The 19,479-nt window shown below is 44.4% G+C and overlaps 2 non-coding genes across 2 annotated transcripts; one reads left to right on the forward strand and one right to left on the reverse strand.

The window, feature by feature from the left end:
- Positions 1-13,954: 13,954 nt before the first annotated feature.
- On the reverse strand, positions 13,955-14,029 carry Trnat-ugu. The gene has a single exon. It is a non-coding gene; the product is annotated as a tRNA-Thr (tRNA).
- Positions 14,030-14,572: 543 nt separating this feature from the next.
- Trnat-ugu lies at positions 14,573-14,647 on the forward strand. Its single transcript has one exon. It is a non-coding gene; the product is annotated as a tRNA-Thr (tRNA).
- The last annotated feature ends 4,832 nt before the right edge of the window (positions 14,648-19,479 follow it).

A 19,479-nucleotide genomic window follows, 5' to 3' on the forward strand; every position in this document is an offset into this window, starting at 1 on the left:
CTAGGTCAGCGTCGGCTGACGACAAACAACAACTCTGCTGCGATGAACACACAACTGACTAGCAAGTACACAATTCGGTGGCGAGTATACAACTGAGCGGCGAATACAGAACTGTCCTAGCGCTCGCGACTCCAGCGCTTAAGAAGCCAGAAGCCAGCGGTGGCGCGCGCAGACTTGCGGCGATTTGCTGTCTCGCTGGCGCTGCTTATGCGGACGGCGTCCGGACTTTGATGCTGCCAACCTTTTGGCAGCGGGCTCGGGTGGCATTACTGGCTAGGATATAACACGGAGTATCTGTTTCGAGGTATACGTAGATACATTTGTAGCCTGGCTGTCGTGTTTTGGTTGAGATGATTGCCACTGGATATCGTCTTTACTGTGTGCAGCTTTGGATACTTGACAACAAAATTCGTGCTTTCAGACTCTCTCCTATTTTATTGCTTAGGAAATGCTTTTTTTTAAAAAAAGGACTGCTGTAGCGATCCTGAGTGTACACTGAATTAGCAGCTCAGAAAGCGAAGCTCAGCGACAAGTACTCTTTAATGGTATGAGATAAATACACTAATGAGCCAAAACATTATGACCACCTGCTTAACAGTTTGTTTGTCAATCTTTGCAATTAAATGCATCACTGATTCTGGGTATCATGGATCGACAATTTGTTGGTAGGTTGTGGGCGTACGTGCCGTTAGATGTCTACATACAGGTCATGTAATTCGAGTAAATAACGAGCCGCTGATTTGCGTACGCGGTGGTGGCACCCGATAGCGACCCACATGGGTTCCACAGTATTTACATCAGGTCTCTGTATGTCCATCTTTTTAGAGATGGTTTCAGGACTCGGCTGTTCGATACAAGATGTCAAATTAAACACCTTTCTGAGCCGTGCTGCGGCTCACGTTGGTGCTGTTTGTAGGTTTCTGCCCTCTGTTGGAGGCCAGACCTTATTGTTTAGTTAACATGGTTGCGGTTGTTTGTCTTCCTCTTGTGTTGACTGGCGCCACTTGGTTTCGCAAGCATTGCCTGTCCACTAATGGCAGCAGTGGCGGTTTTATCGATATGTAGTGACTGTGGCCCTATCTTTGGGGCGACACTGTGGTTCTTCTGGGTCGCGCCAGTGTGCAGTTCGGTTGGGAACTCAGGAGAAGCCAGGTCCGCATAATGTGAGAACACGCCGGGACCGCTGGCGGCCCGCATGGACTGCCAGATCGAAGGTCTGTGGTCACGAGGGTGCACGACCTCATCGTAAACCGGATCCTGCAAGTTTTAAGTTGAGTGCATTTGGATTCAAGTAGAGAAACCTCCACCATTGTGAGATCTTCCGATTCTCCAGTGACTTGGGTTCGTGTTGCTGCTCATAGTGTTGCCGAGGCGAAGGCCAGCGAGTGGAGTGCTTGGGGAAGGCGGATCTGATTAGCTTTCCTGGACTTCTAATTACTATTTATTGCGTTACCGTCTGTTAAGTTCAACCAGTGGTATTTTTCCTGCCTCGTGGCTGCTAACGCCCCAATTACCCGCCCTGGGGTTAGTGTATGTAACGGCAGTGTACATTTCCTCGCCTTGCCGCTGCTGTCCGGTGAGGTGTGTACTTTTGACAGCTTTCTTGATTGTAGGCCGGTTGGCGATTCTTCTACTCTGGTGGTAGTGATTCCTTTCTCATTCCTGGCGCTCTAAGCACAGTATTCTGTGGGCGGAGTCCAGACCGCCAGTTATGGCTTTGGCGTATTTTTACATCTTTGCATTTGGTTTATTGGACGTCAGGTAGCATCAGCCAGATTATCATTAGTCATTCGTTAGACTGCCACTAGTCTGAGTTACCATCTTCTGAAGTGAATGAAACTGTTGGCTGCCTACCTCATCGCTCGCGAAAGTGTTTTTTGCCGGACCTACTCAGAGGTCGATTGCTGGTGCACCGTCTGTGACTGGCCCTTGTGTTTTATTATTTTATTTGTTGTTTTATTGTACGTTTCTAAATTTTTTTATATATAATTGCCATCCTTGGTATTACAGCAGGTTTAAATGATTGTTCTACCAAGTTTACCATCATTTTGTTTCAGCTGTTTGGTGATCTGTTGCCTGTCTTTTTAAATTAACCTTGCTATTGCATTGCTATTTTACAGCATGTTTGCAAATTTTTTTATAATTGCCGTTCTTGGCGTTAAAGGCCTTCAGCCGTGACTGTAGTTACTTGCCTTAAAATTCTAATTGAGATCACATTGGCTTGTTTTTAAAATATTGTTTGCTGTGTCTGTATTTTATGCTCATTTGGCAAATTGTAACGCACTGAAAGCACTATTAATTACACAGTTATTTATTCCTTCATTAATAACGTGTGATATCTTTATTTACTGCTGAGTCTGGAATTATGATTTTAAAATAAATGTGTGTAATTGCAAACAGGAACCAACAGTAACTGATTACGCCCCCGTCCACAATCGTAACCGAATCCTGCCTTCGTTGAATACCAGGTTTCACTTTCAGCCGTCTACTTTCCAACCTTATTTTATTTGGCAAACTGTTTCAGCGTTTTACTATGTCATCTTCAGGCCCCTGATCGACGCGTAGGAAGGTTCTACCTCTATTGTGATCAAAACAGGGGGAAGAAGTACTGGTATTAGTAAATATTTGATATAGCGATCACTTTAATCGTCATCAGGCTAATTTGGTGACCAAGACATCAACGTGAGTTCACTATAATGCTCCTCAATCCACTGTAGCACAGTTTTAGCTCAGAGACACGGACAATTATACTGCTGAAAGATGACATCGTCGTCGGGTGAGGGATCAGTCATGAAAGGATGCGGACGGTTCGAGCTGTCAGCGTGTCTTCGATTATTTCAACAGGTCCCATAAAGCCCAGGAGAATGTCTTCCATAGCATAATACTGCTCCCAACAGCCTGCACGTTTCGAGGCGCCGTTCAGCTCGTTGACGGTGTTTGTGGAGACAACCACGTACTTATTGTAGCAAAAATGTGATTCACCCGAAAAGCCGACACGTTTCCGTTGATCGACGGTCGAATCCCGATGGTCCCGTGCCTACTGCAATTGTAACTGACGATGTGGTTGGGTCAACTTGTGAACATGTCGGGATGGTCTGCTGCGGAGCTTGGAGCTCCATGTTCAACAAGGTACGACGGGCAGTGTGCTCCGAAACACTTGTGCGTGCGCGAGCATTGTGCTCCTTCGGCAGAGATGCCACATATCAGCAATTATCTTCTTTACAGAGCAGACAAGCTTCCGAACTCCACGTTCTGTGTAGAGTTGTAGGCGTCCGACCTTTTAGCGTCTAGTGGTAGTTTCATTGTCCTACATCTTTCCGTAGATGCTCACGAAAGTAGCACCTGAACATTCGACCAGCTTCGCCGTTTTCGAGATACTCGTTGATAGCTCTGCGTAAGAATAACCTGTCCTTTGTCAAAGTCGCTTATCTCAATGGGTTTCCCCATTTGATTCCCACATCTTCCTTAACGTGATCCCTCGTTCTTGTCCGCTCCGCTTCCAAACTTTAATTACCGCGTCGCGTTCCCGCAACGCCCAACGCCAGCGTCGCTCCTTGGACGTTGGTCGTAACGTTTTGGCTCAGTAGTGTACATTCTCTGCGCTGCAGCCACTTCCTCCAAGATTTGTGTTTACAGGAAACCGTTGTGAAATACGTGGTTGGACTTAGTAGCTACACAGAAACTAAAAAATGGCGTCAAGTTTGAGGATAAAGTCCAGTGCACTAATATTTATAAATATTCATAATTACTATAAACATTTATATTTATACACAAACCTTCCTCATGAATCAATCTGTTAGTTATAATCGTATCAAAACCCGTACAGATGATGGCGATATTAGCCTTATCATAAACTATAATATGTGTTGATGACTGTCGCGTCGATTGCTGCTGACATTACTTCCGTGGTACCGAATATAGTTATTGTACTTTAAAAATGGTTACCCACTGTCTTAGATTAGCTACAGACAGGGAGCTTACAGGGGAATACACATTACTGTCGTGGCTTTTGAAAAAGCATAGACAGCATATCTAGATCTAAGACATGAATCCGCCATGAACATACTAGAAGTCGGGATAAATGGGTTAATATAGTTATGAGAATGTACAAAACAACAGAAGTAAATGTAAAGATGGGAACGGAGTAACTGAAAGCTTTAAAAGCAACAAAGTCCTTAAAGAAGGTTGCAGTCTATCTCCATTACTCTTTAACGTATTGATAGACCAAGTTGTCGAGGTAAGCTAAAAAAAAACATGTTCAGTAGGACAGGACAGAATAACTCGGTTTCGGAGATGACCAAATAATTTTTGGAGGCGGCAGACAAGATATGGAAAACATGCAGCATAAATTGCTGGAGAAACATACAAAACGGGTTGTAAACGCTAATTTCGAAAATACAGGGTGATTAAAAAAGGAAGAACAGATTTCAGTCGTTTATTACAGATAAACTATAGAAGATAGAAACACATTGCACTTGTCACTGCATGGAGAACGTTCAAGGTTTTGACACAGCTGCGTTGTTTGTTTGTAGCAACATGGCGACTACAACACAAGAGAAATCATTTTGCGTTTTGTAACTTGCGCGATGTCTATCCATTGCTCAAGTGCAATTCAGCAAGAGGCTGCCTCTATGACTGGCATATAAAATTCCTGGAAATTGGTTGCAGACACAAAGGGAAGAGCACTGGTTGGCCACGCACGTCTGATGAAAATGTCGCGTATCCGAGATGCTTTCACACGAAGCCCTTGCAAGTCCGCAAGACGTACAGGACAGGAAGTTTACCTTCCAAGTACAGTTCTTGCAGCAACTGCGTCCCGGCGACAGTAACAGAAGATACGAATTTTGCATTTCAGTTCTCCAGGATACGGCAGAGGACACTTTTTCCGAACGACTCATCATTTCGGACGTTCGACGTTTCTTCTATTGGGTAAAATAAACAGCCCGTCGTCGTCGATCATGAGAGAGGCTCACCGAAACAGAATGTGTTTTGTGCCGTTTCTGTGCACAAAGTTTTGTGCACCTTTCTTTCTTGTGGAGGAAACTGTGACAGGGATGTCATACCTGGATATGCCGCAAAATTGGTTGATTCCTCAACTTCACGAAGATTATAATAATCTCATGTTTATGCATCACCGCGCCCCGCGTCACTTACACCTTGAGGTGCGACGTTATCTTAACAATACCATACCACAACGTTGGATTGGGAGAGGTGGACACCAATATCTTGTTCATTGTTTTTGGCCTCCCAGTTAACCAGACCTCACACCTTGCGATTTTTTCTGTAGCGGTACATAAAAGACAGAGTCTTTGTCCCACTTAACGGCAGCCACTCTTCAAGAGCTGAGAAATCGAATTGTTGAGGCTGTCGATTCAGTAAACAGGAATCTGTCTTTTCGTGTGTGGAACAAAATCGACTGCCGTTTCGATGTTAGTAAGTGTTGTTTTGGGGGAAGAGACCAAACAGCGAGGTCGTCGGTCTCATCGGATTAGGGAAGGATGGGGAAAGAAATCGGTCGTGCCCTTTCAATGGAACCATCCCGGCATTTGCCTGGAGCGATTTAGGGAAATCCCGGAAAACCTAAATCAGGATGGCCGGACGCGGGATTGAACCTTCGATGTTTGTCAAGAAACGAATGGTCTCATGTTGAGAGTATGGTATAGTGCCTGTGCGAACATAAATCTTTGAAACTATCTCCATCTAGTGACGTGAGCAATGGGTTTTTATCTTTCACCGTTTTTCTGTAGTAAACTGTTGAAATGTCTTCTTTTTTTTGGAATCACCCCATAGAAAGTACATGTGCATCAGTAAACAAGGAACGGATTTAGTACTCAAAGATGACAAAAATAAGAACATGTTAAAATTTTAAATCATTAGTTTCTATTATATCCAGTGACGGTACTTGTGAGAAAGATGTAGAGGCCAAAGTAACTATTGCGAAACAAGTGGCTAAGTCCCTACATGGACTGATTTGGATCAATAGTATCAGTCAACAACACAAAAAGGGGCATTCCGCAGTATTATTCAGAAAGTCGCTTATGGTACAGAAATGTGGCCGTTTGCAAATAAAAGAAGGGACACTTACATCATCATCATCATTCATATGCTGCACAAATGCAGCACATTTATAATATGAAATGAATGTCATTGCATAAAATAAAATGCCGGCCGCGGTGGTCTAGCGGTTCGAGGCGCTCAGTCCGGAACCGCGAGACTGCTACGGTCGCAGGTTCGAATCCTGCCTCGGGCATGGATGTTTGTCATGTCCTTAGTTTAGTTAGGTTTAAGTAGTTTTAAGTTCTAGGGGACTGATGACCATAGATGTTAAGTCCCATAGTGCTCAGAGCCATTTGAACCATAAAATAAAATTAAGCCGACCGTATACCCACATCAAAAAACGTTTTGAATCACCCCAGTTCCCAGAACTCCTGAAGACAGACGTTGACTGTGGGTATTGTATCACAGACACAGTCCCTGCGACTGTTCAGAGATGTCACTAAACCCGACCAAAGGTGTAAACAACCATGCATGAGCAGCGCCAATTAGACGGAGGGGGTCCGACAGCCGATCAGTTCCAGTCATTCCACCAGGAAGGAGGTACATGGCTCGTGCTGTCTATATTCAACCATGCCTAGACGGTCAACACCGCGGTTCGATCGCGTCCGCATTGTTACTTTGTGCCAGGAAGGGCTCTCAATAAAGGAAGTTTTCAGGCGTCTCGGAGTGAACCAAAGTGATGTTCAGACATGGAGGAGATACAGAGAGACAGGAACTGTCGATGGCATGCCTCGCTCAGGCCGTCCAAGGGCTACCACTGCAGTGGATGACCGCTACCTGCGGATTATGGCTTGGAGGAACCCTGACAGCAACGCCACCAAGTTGAATAATGCCTATCGTGCAGCCACAGGACGTCGTGTTACGACTCAAACTGTGCGTAACAGGCTGCATGATACACAGTTTCACTCCAGACGTCCATGGCGAGGTCCATCTTTGCAACCATCACACCAGACGGTCACAACAACATGCCGAATTGACCGCTCAGGACTGGCATCACGTTCTCTTCACCAGTTCTTGTCGCATAAGCCTTTAAAGAGACAGTCGTCGGAGACGTGTTTGGAGGCAACCCGGTCACGCTGAACGCTTTAGACACACTATCCAGCGAGTGCAGCAAGGTGGAGGTTCCCTGCTGTTTTGGGGTGGCATTATGTGGGGCCGACGTACGCCGCTGGTGGTCATGGAAGGCACCGTAACGGCTGTACGATATGTGAATGCCATCCTCCGACCGATAGTGCAACCATATCGGAAGCATATTGGTGAGGTATTCGTCTTCATGGACGGCAATTAGCGCACCCATCGTGATATCGCTTGACTATAGTGGCCACCATCTTCTCCAGACATGAACTCTATCGAACATGCCTGGGATAGATTGATAAGGGCTGTTTATTCACGACGTGACCCACCAACCACTCTGAGGGATCTACGCCGAATCGCTGTTGAGAAGTGGGACAATCTGGACCAACAGTGCCTTGATGAACTTGTGGACAGTATGCCTCGACGAATACAGGCACGCATCAATGCAAGAGAACGTGCTACTGGGTGTTAGAGGTACCAGTGCATACAGCAATCTGGACCACCACCTCTGAAGGTCTCGTTGTATGGTGGTACAATATGAAATGTGTGATTTTCATGAGCAGTAAGCTACGGTCGCAGGTTCGAATCCTGCCTCGGGCATGGATGAGTGTGATGTCCTTAGGTTAGTTGGGTTTAAGTATTTCTAAGTTCTAGGGGACTGATGACCTTAGAAGTTAAGTCCCATAGTGCTCAGAGCCATTTGAACCATGAGCAATAAAAAGGGCAGAAATGATGTTTATGTTGATTTCTGTTCCAATTTTCTGTACAGGTTCCGGAACTCTCGGAACCGAGATGAAGCAAAACTTTTTTTGAAGTGTGTATTAAATCTAGGTTTGTAATCCACGCCCATGAGCCGTGTCGGCTCGTTCTATGTTTCACATCTTGGCTACTGGCTCGATCCGTCTCTTTCTAGTCGCCAGGTGGTGCTTCTGTCGTCTGTTAGTTGAGTCTTTGGTTGTAGTTCTTTGGAGCGGTTTTGTTAACCACACGGGTAGGCAGTCGGCCGCAATCAGTGAGATAGACAAGGGGTAAATATGACGAACGGTATGGTGCTGACAGACCATACGGGCGTACGTTTGGTCCAAGCATCCGGTGATCGGTAGACGTGTGTTGGTCGGCAATACTTTGACATAATGACGACGCATGGATTAAGGAGGCATAGCTGCTGATGTGGGTGTTGGAGTGCTGTTTATTTTCTGGTTCCGCCTGTTCTGCCCTTTTTGGTTAAGGTACTCGTCACTTGAATGACACATGCGTTCCCGTGTTGATGCTGCTCCCGCTGGATGTGGTTCTCCATCACTCTGTCTCAAGTGTTAAATTTACCTTGTGGTGTCTGTCTGATATTACCTGAGTGTAGTATTAGTTTGGTTTAAAATTTAATAGTCATGGGTGACTGGAATTCGACAGTAGGAAAAGGAAGAGAAGGAAACGTAGTAGGTGAATATGGATTGGGGCTAAGAAATGAAAGAGGAAGCCGCCTGGTAGAATTTTTCACAGAGCATAACTTAATCATAGCTATCACTTGGTTCAAGAATCATGAAAGAAGGTTGTATACATGGAAGAACCCTGGAGATACAAAAGGTTTCAGATAGATTGTATAATGGTAAGACAGAGATTTAGGAACCAGATTTTAAATTGTAAGACATTTCCAGGGGCAGATGTGGACTCTGACCACAATCTATTGGTTATGAACTGTAGATTAAAACTGAAGAAACTGCAAAAAGGTGGGAATTTAAGGAGATAGGACCTAGATAAACTGAAAGAACCAGAGGTTGTACAGAGTTTCAGGGAGAGCATAAGGGAACAATTGACAGGAAGGAGGGAAAGAAATACAGTAGAAGAAGAATGGGTAGCTTTGAGGAATGAAATAGTGAAGGCAGCAGAGGATCAAGTAGGTAAAAAGACGAGGGCTAGTATAAATCCTTGGGTAACTGAAGAGATACTGAATTTAATTGATGAAAGGAGAAAATACAAAAATGCAGTACGTGAAGCAGGCAAAAAGGAATACAAACGTCTGAAAAATGAGATCGACAGGAAGTGCAAAATGGCTAAGCAGGGATGGCTAGAGGACAAATGTAAGGATGTAGAGGCTCATCTCACGAGGGGTGAGATAAATACTGCCTACAGGAAAATTAAAGAGACCTTTGGAGAAAAGAGAACCACTTGCATGAATATCAAGAGCTCAAATGGAAACCCAGTTCTAAGCAAAGAAGGGAAAACAGAAAGGTGGAAGGAGTATATAGAGGGTCTGTACAGGAGCGATGTTATTGAGGACAATATTATGGAAATGGAAGAGGGGGTAGGTGAAGATGAAATGGGAGATATGATACTGCGTGAACAGTTTGACAGAGCACTGAAAGACCTGAGTCGAAACAATGTCCCGGGAGTAGACAACATTCCATTAGAACTACTAACAGCTTTGGGAGAGCCAGGCCTAACAAAACTCTACCATCTGGTGAGCAAGATGTATGAGACAGGCGAAATTCCCTCAGACTTCAAGAAGAATATAATAATTCCAATCCCAAAGAAAGCAGGTGTTGACAGATGTGAAAATTACCGAACTATCAGTTTAATAAGTCACAACTGCAAAATACTAACGTGAATTCTTTACAGACGAATGGAAAAACTGGTAGAAGCTGACCTCGGGGAAGATCAGTTTGGATTCCGTAGAAATGTTGGAACACGTGAGGCAATACTAACCCTATGACTTATCTTAGAAGATAGATTAAGGAAAGACAAACCTACGTTTCTAGCATTTGTAGACTAAGAGAAAGCTTTTGACAATGTTGACTGGAATACTCTCTTTCAAATTCTGCAGGTGGCAGGGGTAAAATACAGGGAGCGAAAGGCTGTTTACAATTTGTACAGAAACCAGATGACAGTTATTAGAGTCGAGGGGCACGAAAGGGAAGCAGTGGTTGGGAATGGAGTGAGACAGGGTTGTAGCCTCTCCCCGATGCTATTCAATCTGTATATTGAGCAAGCAGTAAAGGAAGCAAAAGAAAAGTTCGGAGTAGGTATTAAAATCCATGGAGAAGAAATAAAAACTTTGAGGTTTGCCGATGACATTGTAATTCTGTCAGGGACAGCAAAAGACTTGGAAGAGCAGTTGAACGGAATGGACAGTGTCTTGAAAGGAGGGTATACGATGAACATCAACAAAAGCAAAACGACGATAATGGAATGTAGTCGAATTAAATCGGGTGACGCTGAGGGAAGTAGATTAGGAAATGAGACACTTAAAGTAGTAAAGGAGTTTTGCTATTTGGGGATCAAAATAACTGATGATGGTCGAAGTAGAGAGGATATAAAATGTAGACTGGCAATGGCAAGGAAAGCGTTTCTGAAGAAGAGAAATTTGTTAACATCGAGTATAGATTTAAGTGTCAGGAAGTCATTTCTGAAAGTATTCGTATGGAGTGTAGCGATGTATGGAAGTGAAACATGGAGGATAAATAGTTTGGACAAGAAGGGAATAGAAGCTTTCGATATGTGGTGCCACAGAAGAATGCTGAAGATTAGATGGGTAGATCACACAACTAATGAGGAGGTATTGAATAGAATTAGGAAGAAGAGGAGTTTGTGGCACAACTTGACTAGAAGAAGGGATCGGTTGGTAGGACATGCTTTGAGGCATCAAGGTATCACCAATTTGGTACTGGAGGGCAGTGTGGAGGGTAAAAATGGTAGAGGGAGACCAAGAGATGAGTACACTAAGCAGATTCAGAAGGATGTAGGTTGCAGTAGGTACTGGGAGATGAAGAAGCTTGCAGAGGATAGAGTAGCATGGAGAGCTGCATCAAACCAGTATCAGGACTGAAGACCACAACAACAACAACAAAATTTCCTCTAATTGTAACTTGTTCAGTGTCTGCTTAGCTTGTCATTTGGCCCTGAAATTAATTGTGTCATATGTTCTAGGCCGCCACGTGCGTTAGTGACCAAAGGAGAAAAATGGTTCAAATGGCTCTGAGCATTATGGGATTTAACATCTGAGGTCATCAGTCCCCTAGACTTAGAGCTACTTAAACCTAAGTAACCTAAGGACATCACACGTATCCATGCCCGAGGCAGGATTCAAACCTGCGACCGTAGCAACAGCGCGGTCCCGGACTGAAGCGGCCGGCACAGAGTTCGAGTTTGAGTATTATAAGTTGTTGCTGCATACATTATGTGATTATTATGCATGAATTATATGTTTGCATTGTTGTTCTCGGCTTTCCGAGCTGTTCGTTATGTTTGGAGACGCTGCCCCGGGATGTTATCTGTTTCCCGTCGGTCCACCGGCGTAGTCTGTCCGCGTCGGCTGTGTACGTGCGCGTGGGCGGCGCGCCGCTTTCCGTCTCACCGTAGCCTCTGAGACGTTGCGGCCTCTTGGTTTGTTACAGCATCTCTGATAAGTTGACTTTCTATTTCGTAGCAGTCGGGCGTTAATTTAACCAGTGGTGCCCGTTATTCTAAACCATCTTACTAAGACGTGGCCTGCTGTACCTGCCCCTTCCTTGTTTTCCCTGTTTGAAGTTTGGTTTTAACGTAATAGTTTTAATATTGGTGTAATGCTCAATTTGTTAAATAGTATTTTATTATTTTTTACACGCCAGTATGTTTATTGCGCCCAAGGGACTTCTCTGATTTATCAAATATTAGATATTTGTGTTGATAGCAGACTTGTGTTATTTTGTTAGTTCACTTCTTGTAAGTTATGTTCATTAATGTCAAGCATCCCCTTCGGCCAGCCAAATGTTGGAACTGTAATCTTTAGCATCACTGCTGTCATTGTTTGCCCAGCGCTAACCGCATGTTTGAGTAATATTTGACTACACCACTTGCTGCCCGCCCGGTTAGCCGTGCGATCTAACGCACCAGTTTCTGGGCGGGAAGGCGTGCCGGGCACCGGCACGAATCCGCCCGGCGGCTTAGTGTCGAGGTCCGGTGTGCCAGCCAGTCGGTAGATGGTTTTTAAGGCGGTTTTCCATCTGCCTCGGCGAATGTGGGCTGGTTCCCTTATTTCACCTCAATTACACCATGTCGGCGAATGCTGCACAAACACTGTCTCCACGTACGCGAACACCATAATTACTCCACCACGCAAGCACTGGGGCTACACTCGTCTGGTGTGAGACGTTCTCGGGGGGATCCACTGGGGGCCGAACCGCACAGTAACCCTCGGTTCCTTGTGCGGCGGCGGTGGGGTGCGTGGACTGCTGTGGCCTGCTGTGGTGTTGTGAACCACTGAGGGCTACGGCAGGGACGAAGCCTCTCCGTCGTTACTAGGTCCCCAGTTCCATACAATACGATACAATGCAATACCACTTGCTTGTCAGTCCTTCCTAAGTCGTGCATTTTACTCCTTTAAATTAACTAATCTATCATCATTTGGTTCACCCGAAGAAATTTTGCAATAACTGTCTAGATCATTTGTATTTATTTTGTGTTTTTGGTATCTGTGCTGTAAGATTGTTGGACTTCTGTGAAATAACAAATGACTTTTGGTAAATGGCGTGCCCCTTTCCCACGCCGGTTAGTTGTTTCTTTATCCTCGGGTGTCCACTGACACTTCAGTCGACAGTAACACAGTTATATTTCTTGAACCATTCTAGTTCTTGGTAATTTCCGATGTGTTTCCAGTTCTTGTTCCAGAGATTTCTTACTTAGGTGTTCAGCTATCTGTTCAGCATACAGTAGCGGCGGGTGTCTCAAACGAAGCAAGTTTCTTCGCAAAACAGGTATGTCGTGATGAGTGGGTACTTGCTTATTCTCTTGTACATTGTGGTAGCCTCGAAGTTCTGCAAATCTGTCGTGGGTAGATAATGCTTAGCTGGGGAAGCCAGTAGACAGGAGTTGATTGTACCAGTAATCATGCGCATCATGTTACTGAGCTGTGCATCGATGATGGTGATATCGCATCTATTACACCACACTGAAGCACAGAACTCTGTGGCCGAAAAAAAAACAAGGGCAAGAGCTGATGTACGCAATGTCTCCATTGAAGCCACCCTGACCAGCTTGTTTTTGTAAGAGTGGGGTCCAGTGTGATGCCAAGATACTTGAGGTATTTATTGGGACGGAGAATATTGCCATGGCATTGCACCTTCAGCTCAGTGTTAGCTCGTTTGTTGTTAAGGTGAAACCCACAAACCTCGCTCTTGCTGACACTGAGCTTCAGTCTCCATTTTTTGAAATGTGAGTTAAGGGCCGCTAAGTCATGTGCTAGTGCTCCCTCTGACTGACCAAGCTCATTTGACTTACAAGCTAGAGCGATATCGCTTGCATAACAGAATTTACATGGAGCTTTTTTTGGAAAGTCATAAACACAAAGGCTTGCGGGCTTTCAAATAGAAAAGGAAGTGACCCTCAACTACATACCCTCAGACGCAGAGTTGAAACATTAAAAGTTTTGGCTGGTTTCGTTGGCTAGGGGTTGGGATACGTAGATGCCTCATTACAAGCCAAATACTGCTGAGTCTACAGTATACAATATGAATATCCACATGAATCGAATGGTCGAAGGTTCCTATCACTCGGCTATTGCGAATGTAACACAGAAATTTATAAATGAAAGATTCCAATTAATTAAAAACTGCAGGTACTATTTTAGCGACTTTAAATGACGAGTACGATAGCAGGAGTACCTTTAAGAATGCAATTTATTACTGTAAAACACTTATTGGTGTCGATGATCCAGCAATTAAATAAAATATAAGTTGAGTATCAAGGGAACAATAGATTCCTACTTCACGTAATTAATGAAATGATAATTAAATGGACATCCTAGCTGCAAGCAGGCGTTGATATACTTCATTGGGGACATGTTGTAAATGTGTGCCCTGACCGGGACTCGAACCCGGGATCTCCTGCTTACATGGCAGACGCTCTATCCAGCTGAGCCACCGCGGGCACAGAGGATAGTGCGTCTGCAGGGACTTATCCCTTGCACGCTCCCCGTGAGATCCACATTCCCAACATGTCCACACCACTACATTCGCAGTGCGCCTTATACGTAGATGTTTGCCCATCATACTCATTACTCGTGGCAGATTAATCTACCAAGTCCCGTACGAGTTCGGGCATAGCGTGTGCGTTCGCACAAGAAGGTCAATGGCCGGGAAGCCATATTTTTAACTATATATGACGGTAGTACCTGTTCCCGAAAGAACAGTTACCGTGGATGACCATGCAGCTTTGCTAGAAATGAAACGATATATAAATGGACACCCTAGCTGCAAGCAGGCGTTGATATACTTCATTGGGGACATGTTGAAAATGTGTGCCCCGACCGGGGCTCGAACCCGGGATCTCCTGCTTACGTGGCAGACGCTCTATGCATCTGAGCAAACATCTATAAGGCACACTGCGAATTTAGTGGTGTGGACATGTTGGGAATGTGGATCTCACGGGGAGCGTGCAAGGGATAAGTCCCTGCAGACGCACTATCCTCTGTGCCCGCGGTGGCTCAGATGGATAGAGCGTCTGCCATGTAAGCAGGAGATCCCGGGTTCGAGTCCCGGTCGGGGCACACATTTTCAACATGTCCCCAATGAAATATATCAACGCCTGCTTGCAGCTAGGGTGTCCATTTAATTATCATTTCATTTCTAGCAAAGCTGCATGGTCATCCACGGTAACTGTTCTTTCGGGAACAGGTACTACCGTCATATATAGTTCCGTAATTAGTTATGAGCAACAACGTAGCTCGCGAGATATTCACTTCTAAACGTATACTACCTCTTCACTGAAGAAGCCACGGAAATCTCACAAGTGCACAAGTCGGCACTACGAAATATTTCTATCTCCCGCGACCACACGCAAACTGCTCAACACTCTCGAAGTATTTACTGCACCCGTCCGTCGCTCCTTCCCGTCGAGCACTCCCCGTGTCCTGTGCCAACCAATGCTCCTCCCCCACTTCCCTATAATATCTCCGTTGACTTCGGTAGTCGCCTACCGTAGTAACGAGCGCTGTGATTGGCTAGAGCGCTCCCGCCATGTCTCCAAGCCAACCCACACTCACAAACACATTGAAACACATACGAAATACTGGATTTACATTTAAATAACTTGAAAATAAATAAGTATTCCTATGGATGGACCGTAAACACGCTCTAACACACATTATTAAATACATAAACAAATTAAATAAACATATATCAAAGGAATAGAAGCAAAAGTAGGCCAGTAGCCTACTGTCTTTGTGCTTTCTAAAACACAGTTAATATTTGACCAATTTCTTCATGATTTATGCATCGGATGTAAACAAAGGCATAGACGAATAAATATATATTTATAAGCATGTTGCTGTGCAGAGTGGCCACGCAGTTTGAGGCGTCATGTCACGGACTGTGCGGCCCCTCCCGCTGGAGGTTCGAGTCCTACCTTGGGCATGGCTGTGTGTGTTGTTCTGAGCGTAAGTTAGTGTAAGTTAGTTTAAGTAGTGTGTAAGACTAGGGACCGATGACCTTAGCGGTTTGGTCCCTTAAGAATTTACGCCCATTTTGGAGTACTTATGGCCTGACATGATCAATAGTAATCGGCCACATTGACCTCTAATAACTCATGTACTATTCAAGTTACATGCCTGTAATTCATACTAATTTAGGTTTACACTAATAGCTTTCTAAAGGCACGTCGATCGACAAGAATCGTTTAGATTTTGGAAATTCATTGCTGGGTGATGCTTGTATAATTTACAGTCAGATACTAAACTTTAAACTAATAAAGATATTGAAAATCTGATTACATTATCAGAATCGTCGTGCAAATAATGGTAATGTACATGTTTCTTTTTAAGGTATCATGATTCCTCTGGTTATAATTAATTTCTACATGACCTGTGAAATGTCTGCCATTATAGTTTCAGAAAGTCCGCCATCTTTGGCACTCCTGGCATACAAATCTCTTTCATCGACACAAAGCACAGTCCTCGACACAGCGTCAACATGGAATTCCCAGCCACGCGGTTGGCCTGGACCACGCACTGGGGTTACCCCTCTTGCTCCAGCTAATGGTCGGCACCACACGGTTGCTGACGAGCCTTGGCTTGCCAAGCGGCCAGTGCAGCCACGCCAACTCCGAACTAAGAATATTTTCAGGGTGCCACAACTCGCCCGTTACCTCACACTGTACATCGTTTGACTACAGGTGATTAAATATCAAGTCTTCGAGGGACAAATCAGGTAACTGGAATCAGATTTTATGACAGGATGCCTGTAGGTAAGACATGAAGATCAAAACATCAGAAATACGGGGGAAAATGACACAGTCCGTAAAGCATAGACTGGGGAATAAAAGCGCTCAGTGGTTTGGACTTGTTAAAGGAATGTGCTATTACAGGTGGCCCAAGAAGGTGCTAATGTGGGCCTCGAGAAGAGCTAAAACGCGGCGGCCACCTTTGTTGTGGAATTGTACAGGGTGTTTATGTAACAGCGTGCAAAAATATAACCGAACACATTAAATGCTCCCCTGAACCATTTCAGGTAGGGAACCTGGTGTCGGAGAAGTTAGCTTAAAGAGATATGGAAGTAAACTTGTCTACCGCTTTGTCTAGCATTACTGTTTTCCAGTTTATTTACAATTAACATGCGTTCAAGTTTACACGCACTATGCTGTTTATTTACATGTACATTCTTCATTTTCTGTACAGAAACAAGGACGACGAGCCTGATTACTAGGAGGTCATGATGCAGGTTTTGTTTACTTTACTTGTCCATAAGGGGGTTGTGTTCTCTCTGAGCTGTTGAACATCACGATGCGCCGCCTCACTTCAATGCTCTATTTCCTGGCCGTTCGACTGAAACAGGAGGTCCTATTCCATGGCCTGCGAGGTCACCTGACCTGAATCCCCTCATTTCCTATGGGGATATCTAAAGTCTCATGTATATGAGACCCCAGTGGATACGGACGTGGAATTACTTTCCAGAATTGCAGCTGCCTGTGATCATTCGAAACATACCAGGGATATTTGTCAGTGTACGTCAGAATCTTGTTCGCCGATGTCATGCTTGCATTGACGGTGTGGGGCGGCGGGTAGGAATAATGTTGTTATATAAAATGTTTGAATGTAGAAACACTGCATTTCCCGGCCGATGCATCATATGTGGGGCGGCGGGTGGAAAATTTACTGTTGTATAAAATGTTCCTGTTATTTATGCTGTTGTTTTGCCGTTCTCAACACTGGCTCTCTAACTACAATTTTGGCAACCAGAAAGTGATTAGCAAAACGTGAAGCCTGTAATTTGAATTCCTAGTGCCCACTTCATCTGAGAAATACACTTATAGCTACAGCTTATAGCTCTGAGGAATTAGGAGATTGTCTGGGATTCATAATCAAAAACGATCGTGAAAAAAAAATATTCGATATATTCTGAAAGTCACAGATGAAAAAAAAAGAATCCACACAATCTGACTAACAGAGCAGTTCAGAGTCTAATGCGCTGATGCAACTATAACTGTCCAAATTAAATGTTTAAGTGAATGCTCGCCATAATTTGATGATTAGGTTCACCAAACGCCACGCTAAATAATGGTAGAATGTCTGTCCCGCGGCGGCACGTGAAAATACGACATACGCAAACTGAAGATAGGTCATTAAAGTCATCCCAGAATTAATACTTCACTCGAAAATGATTTCATGGTTACGCGTATCCCGAGTAACTTAATACGGCATCCGAGGCTGTTTATAGCAATGATACCGACGCGGCGCGAGTCCCGACACAGATGGTGTGCTATTCAGCGTCTGGAGAGAACTGGGGCCTTCCTTCCTCGCGCAGCGTTCTTATATATGAAGCCGCGATGCGGACGCCTAAGGGAACGCCTGATCAAATCGGCTTTCCCGACTAGCCGCTGGGCTAGTAATGCACCACATTAAGTTATTGGATAAATCATAGCTTCTTTTGCTGACGGCCGATGAAACTCTCAATTTAAATGTGCATTCAACACACAGGTAGGTAATCATAATAAAAGTTTGACGTGGCTAAGTTAAATATTTTGGGCGAGAGAATTAATTTAATTACACTACACGCAGTAGACGAGCTCTGAACTTGCCCTTTGGAGATACGCTATCGCTATAGTTTTATAGTTATTCAAATGAAACTTCTCACATCTTTATGGTTATAGCGGATCTCCATTCTACTTAAATATAAACATCCTAGCCTTATTTATTAGCCTACTTAATCTATCTTGCTTCCTTAATTTTTAAGACAAAACCAGAAAATTATGAATTTCAACTAAAATCTTAATTTGTGAGATCCAGAAGACTGTTTCTATTAAATAATTATGAAAAAGGAATCTAAATATAAATTTTTAAATCTCTAGCTCTTTTCTGTTGCGCCAATGATTTTTACAGAAAAACGTCCAAATTTCGAAAATGGTTAAAGTTATCGAACTGATATTCAACACATGTTGATTTAGTATTACTTCTGACATGCTACAAACGTTTCAGGCTATTTACTTGATTTTTTAAAGTATTGCGCAACATTTATGACGTCAGAGCTAGTTACAGCGGACTGGCTGGCACACAATGGAGAGACTGATGTGAATTTATTAAGACGTGAGTAGGCTGCTTCCCTACAACGGTGATGGCCGTCAGTTTCAGCACATTTTGTAAGATACAATACAAACGGTACCTTCATTGTGTCATTGATGATATTTGCAGTTAACTGTAACTAATGAAAATGAAGTACACAGTAATGTGATTTTGTTTCTATTATCTCCTTAACCTGGCTTCACCGAACCCAGATATCCCTGGCTCAAATTGTTCAGTACAGCATCCTCTGCGTCCTGTTAAATTTTTGCACGCTCTTACGGAAATACTCTGTACATTCATCGAGCAGTGGATGATAATAGGTTAACAGCTTTCGATTGGAGTAACGTGGACTACTGGAAGGAGAAAACCACTAACTCCTACTAGTGGGAGACGTCGAAGAGGAATGAGGAGAAGAAGAAGAAGAAGAAGAAGAAGAAGAAGGAGGAAGAAAGAAAGAAAGAAATTAACCTTATGAACTGGCGACCCATATTAATGGAGGTCGGATAAATGCGGTTCTACTGCACTTGCATCGTCAGCAAAAAGACTGTTTCTAAGCGAAGATGTGGCTGGAGTAGGTGCGCAGTCCCTGGCCAGATACCGAGTGGCCACGTGTGAGGGCAGATCTGGGGACGTGAGGCAGTGCCGTTTCCGGACTCTTCCGGGGCTGAGCGGCCCCGGGCGACACTTTGTCACGGCTGTGTGCCGCGTCACGGCCGCCGCTGCACCGGTGTCTGCAACGGGACGCTGGAGCACGGCACGCGGCAGCATCCGACGCGGTCGCCGCCTGCTCTGTCCGCCACCGGGCGTGACGTCCACCCGCAGGTCGT

This window comes from Schistocerca piceifrons, chromosome 2 (genome assembly GCF_021461385.2).
Source record: "Schistocerca piceifrons isolate TAMUIC-IGC-003096 chromosome 2, iqSchPice1.1, whole genome shotgun sequence".
Classification (NCBI taxonomy): Eukaryota; Metazoa; Arthropoda; class Insecta; order Orthoptera; family Acrididae; genus Schistocerca; species Schistocerca piceifrons.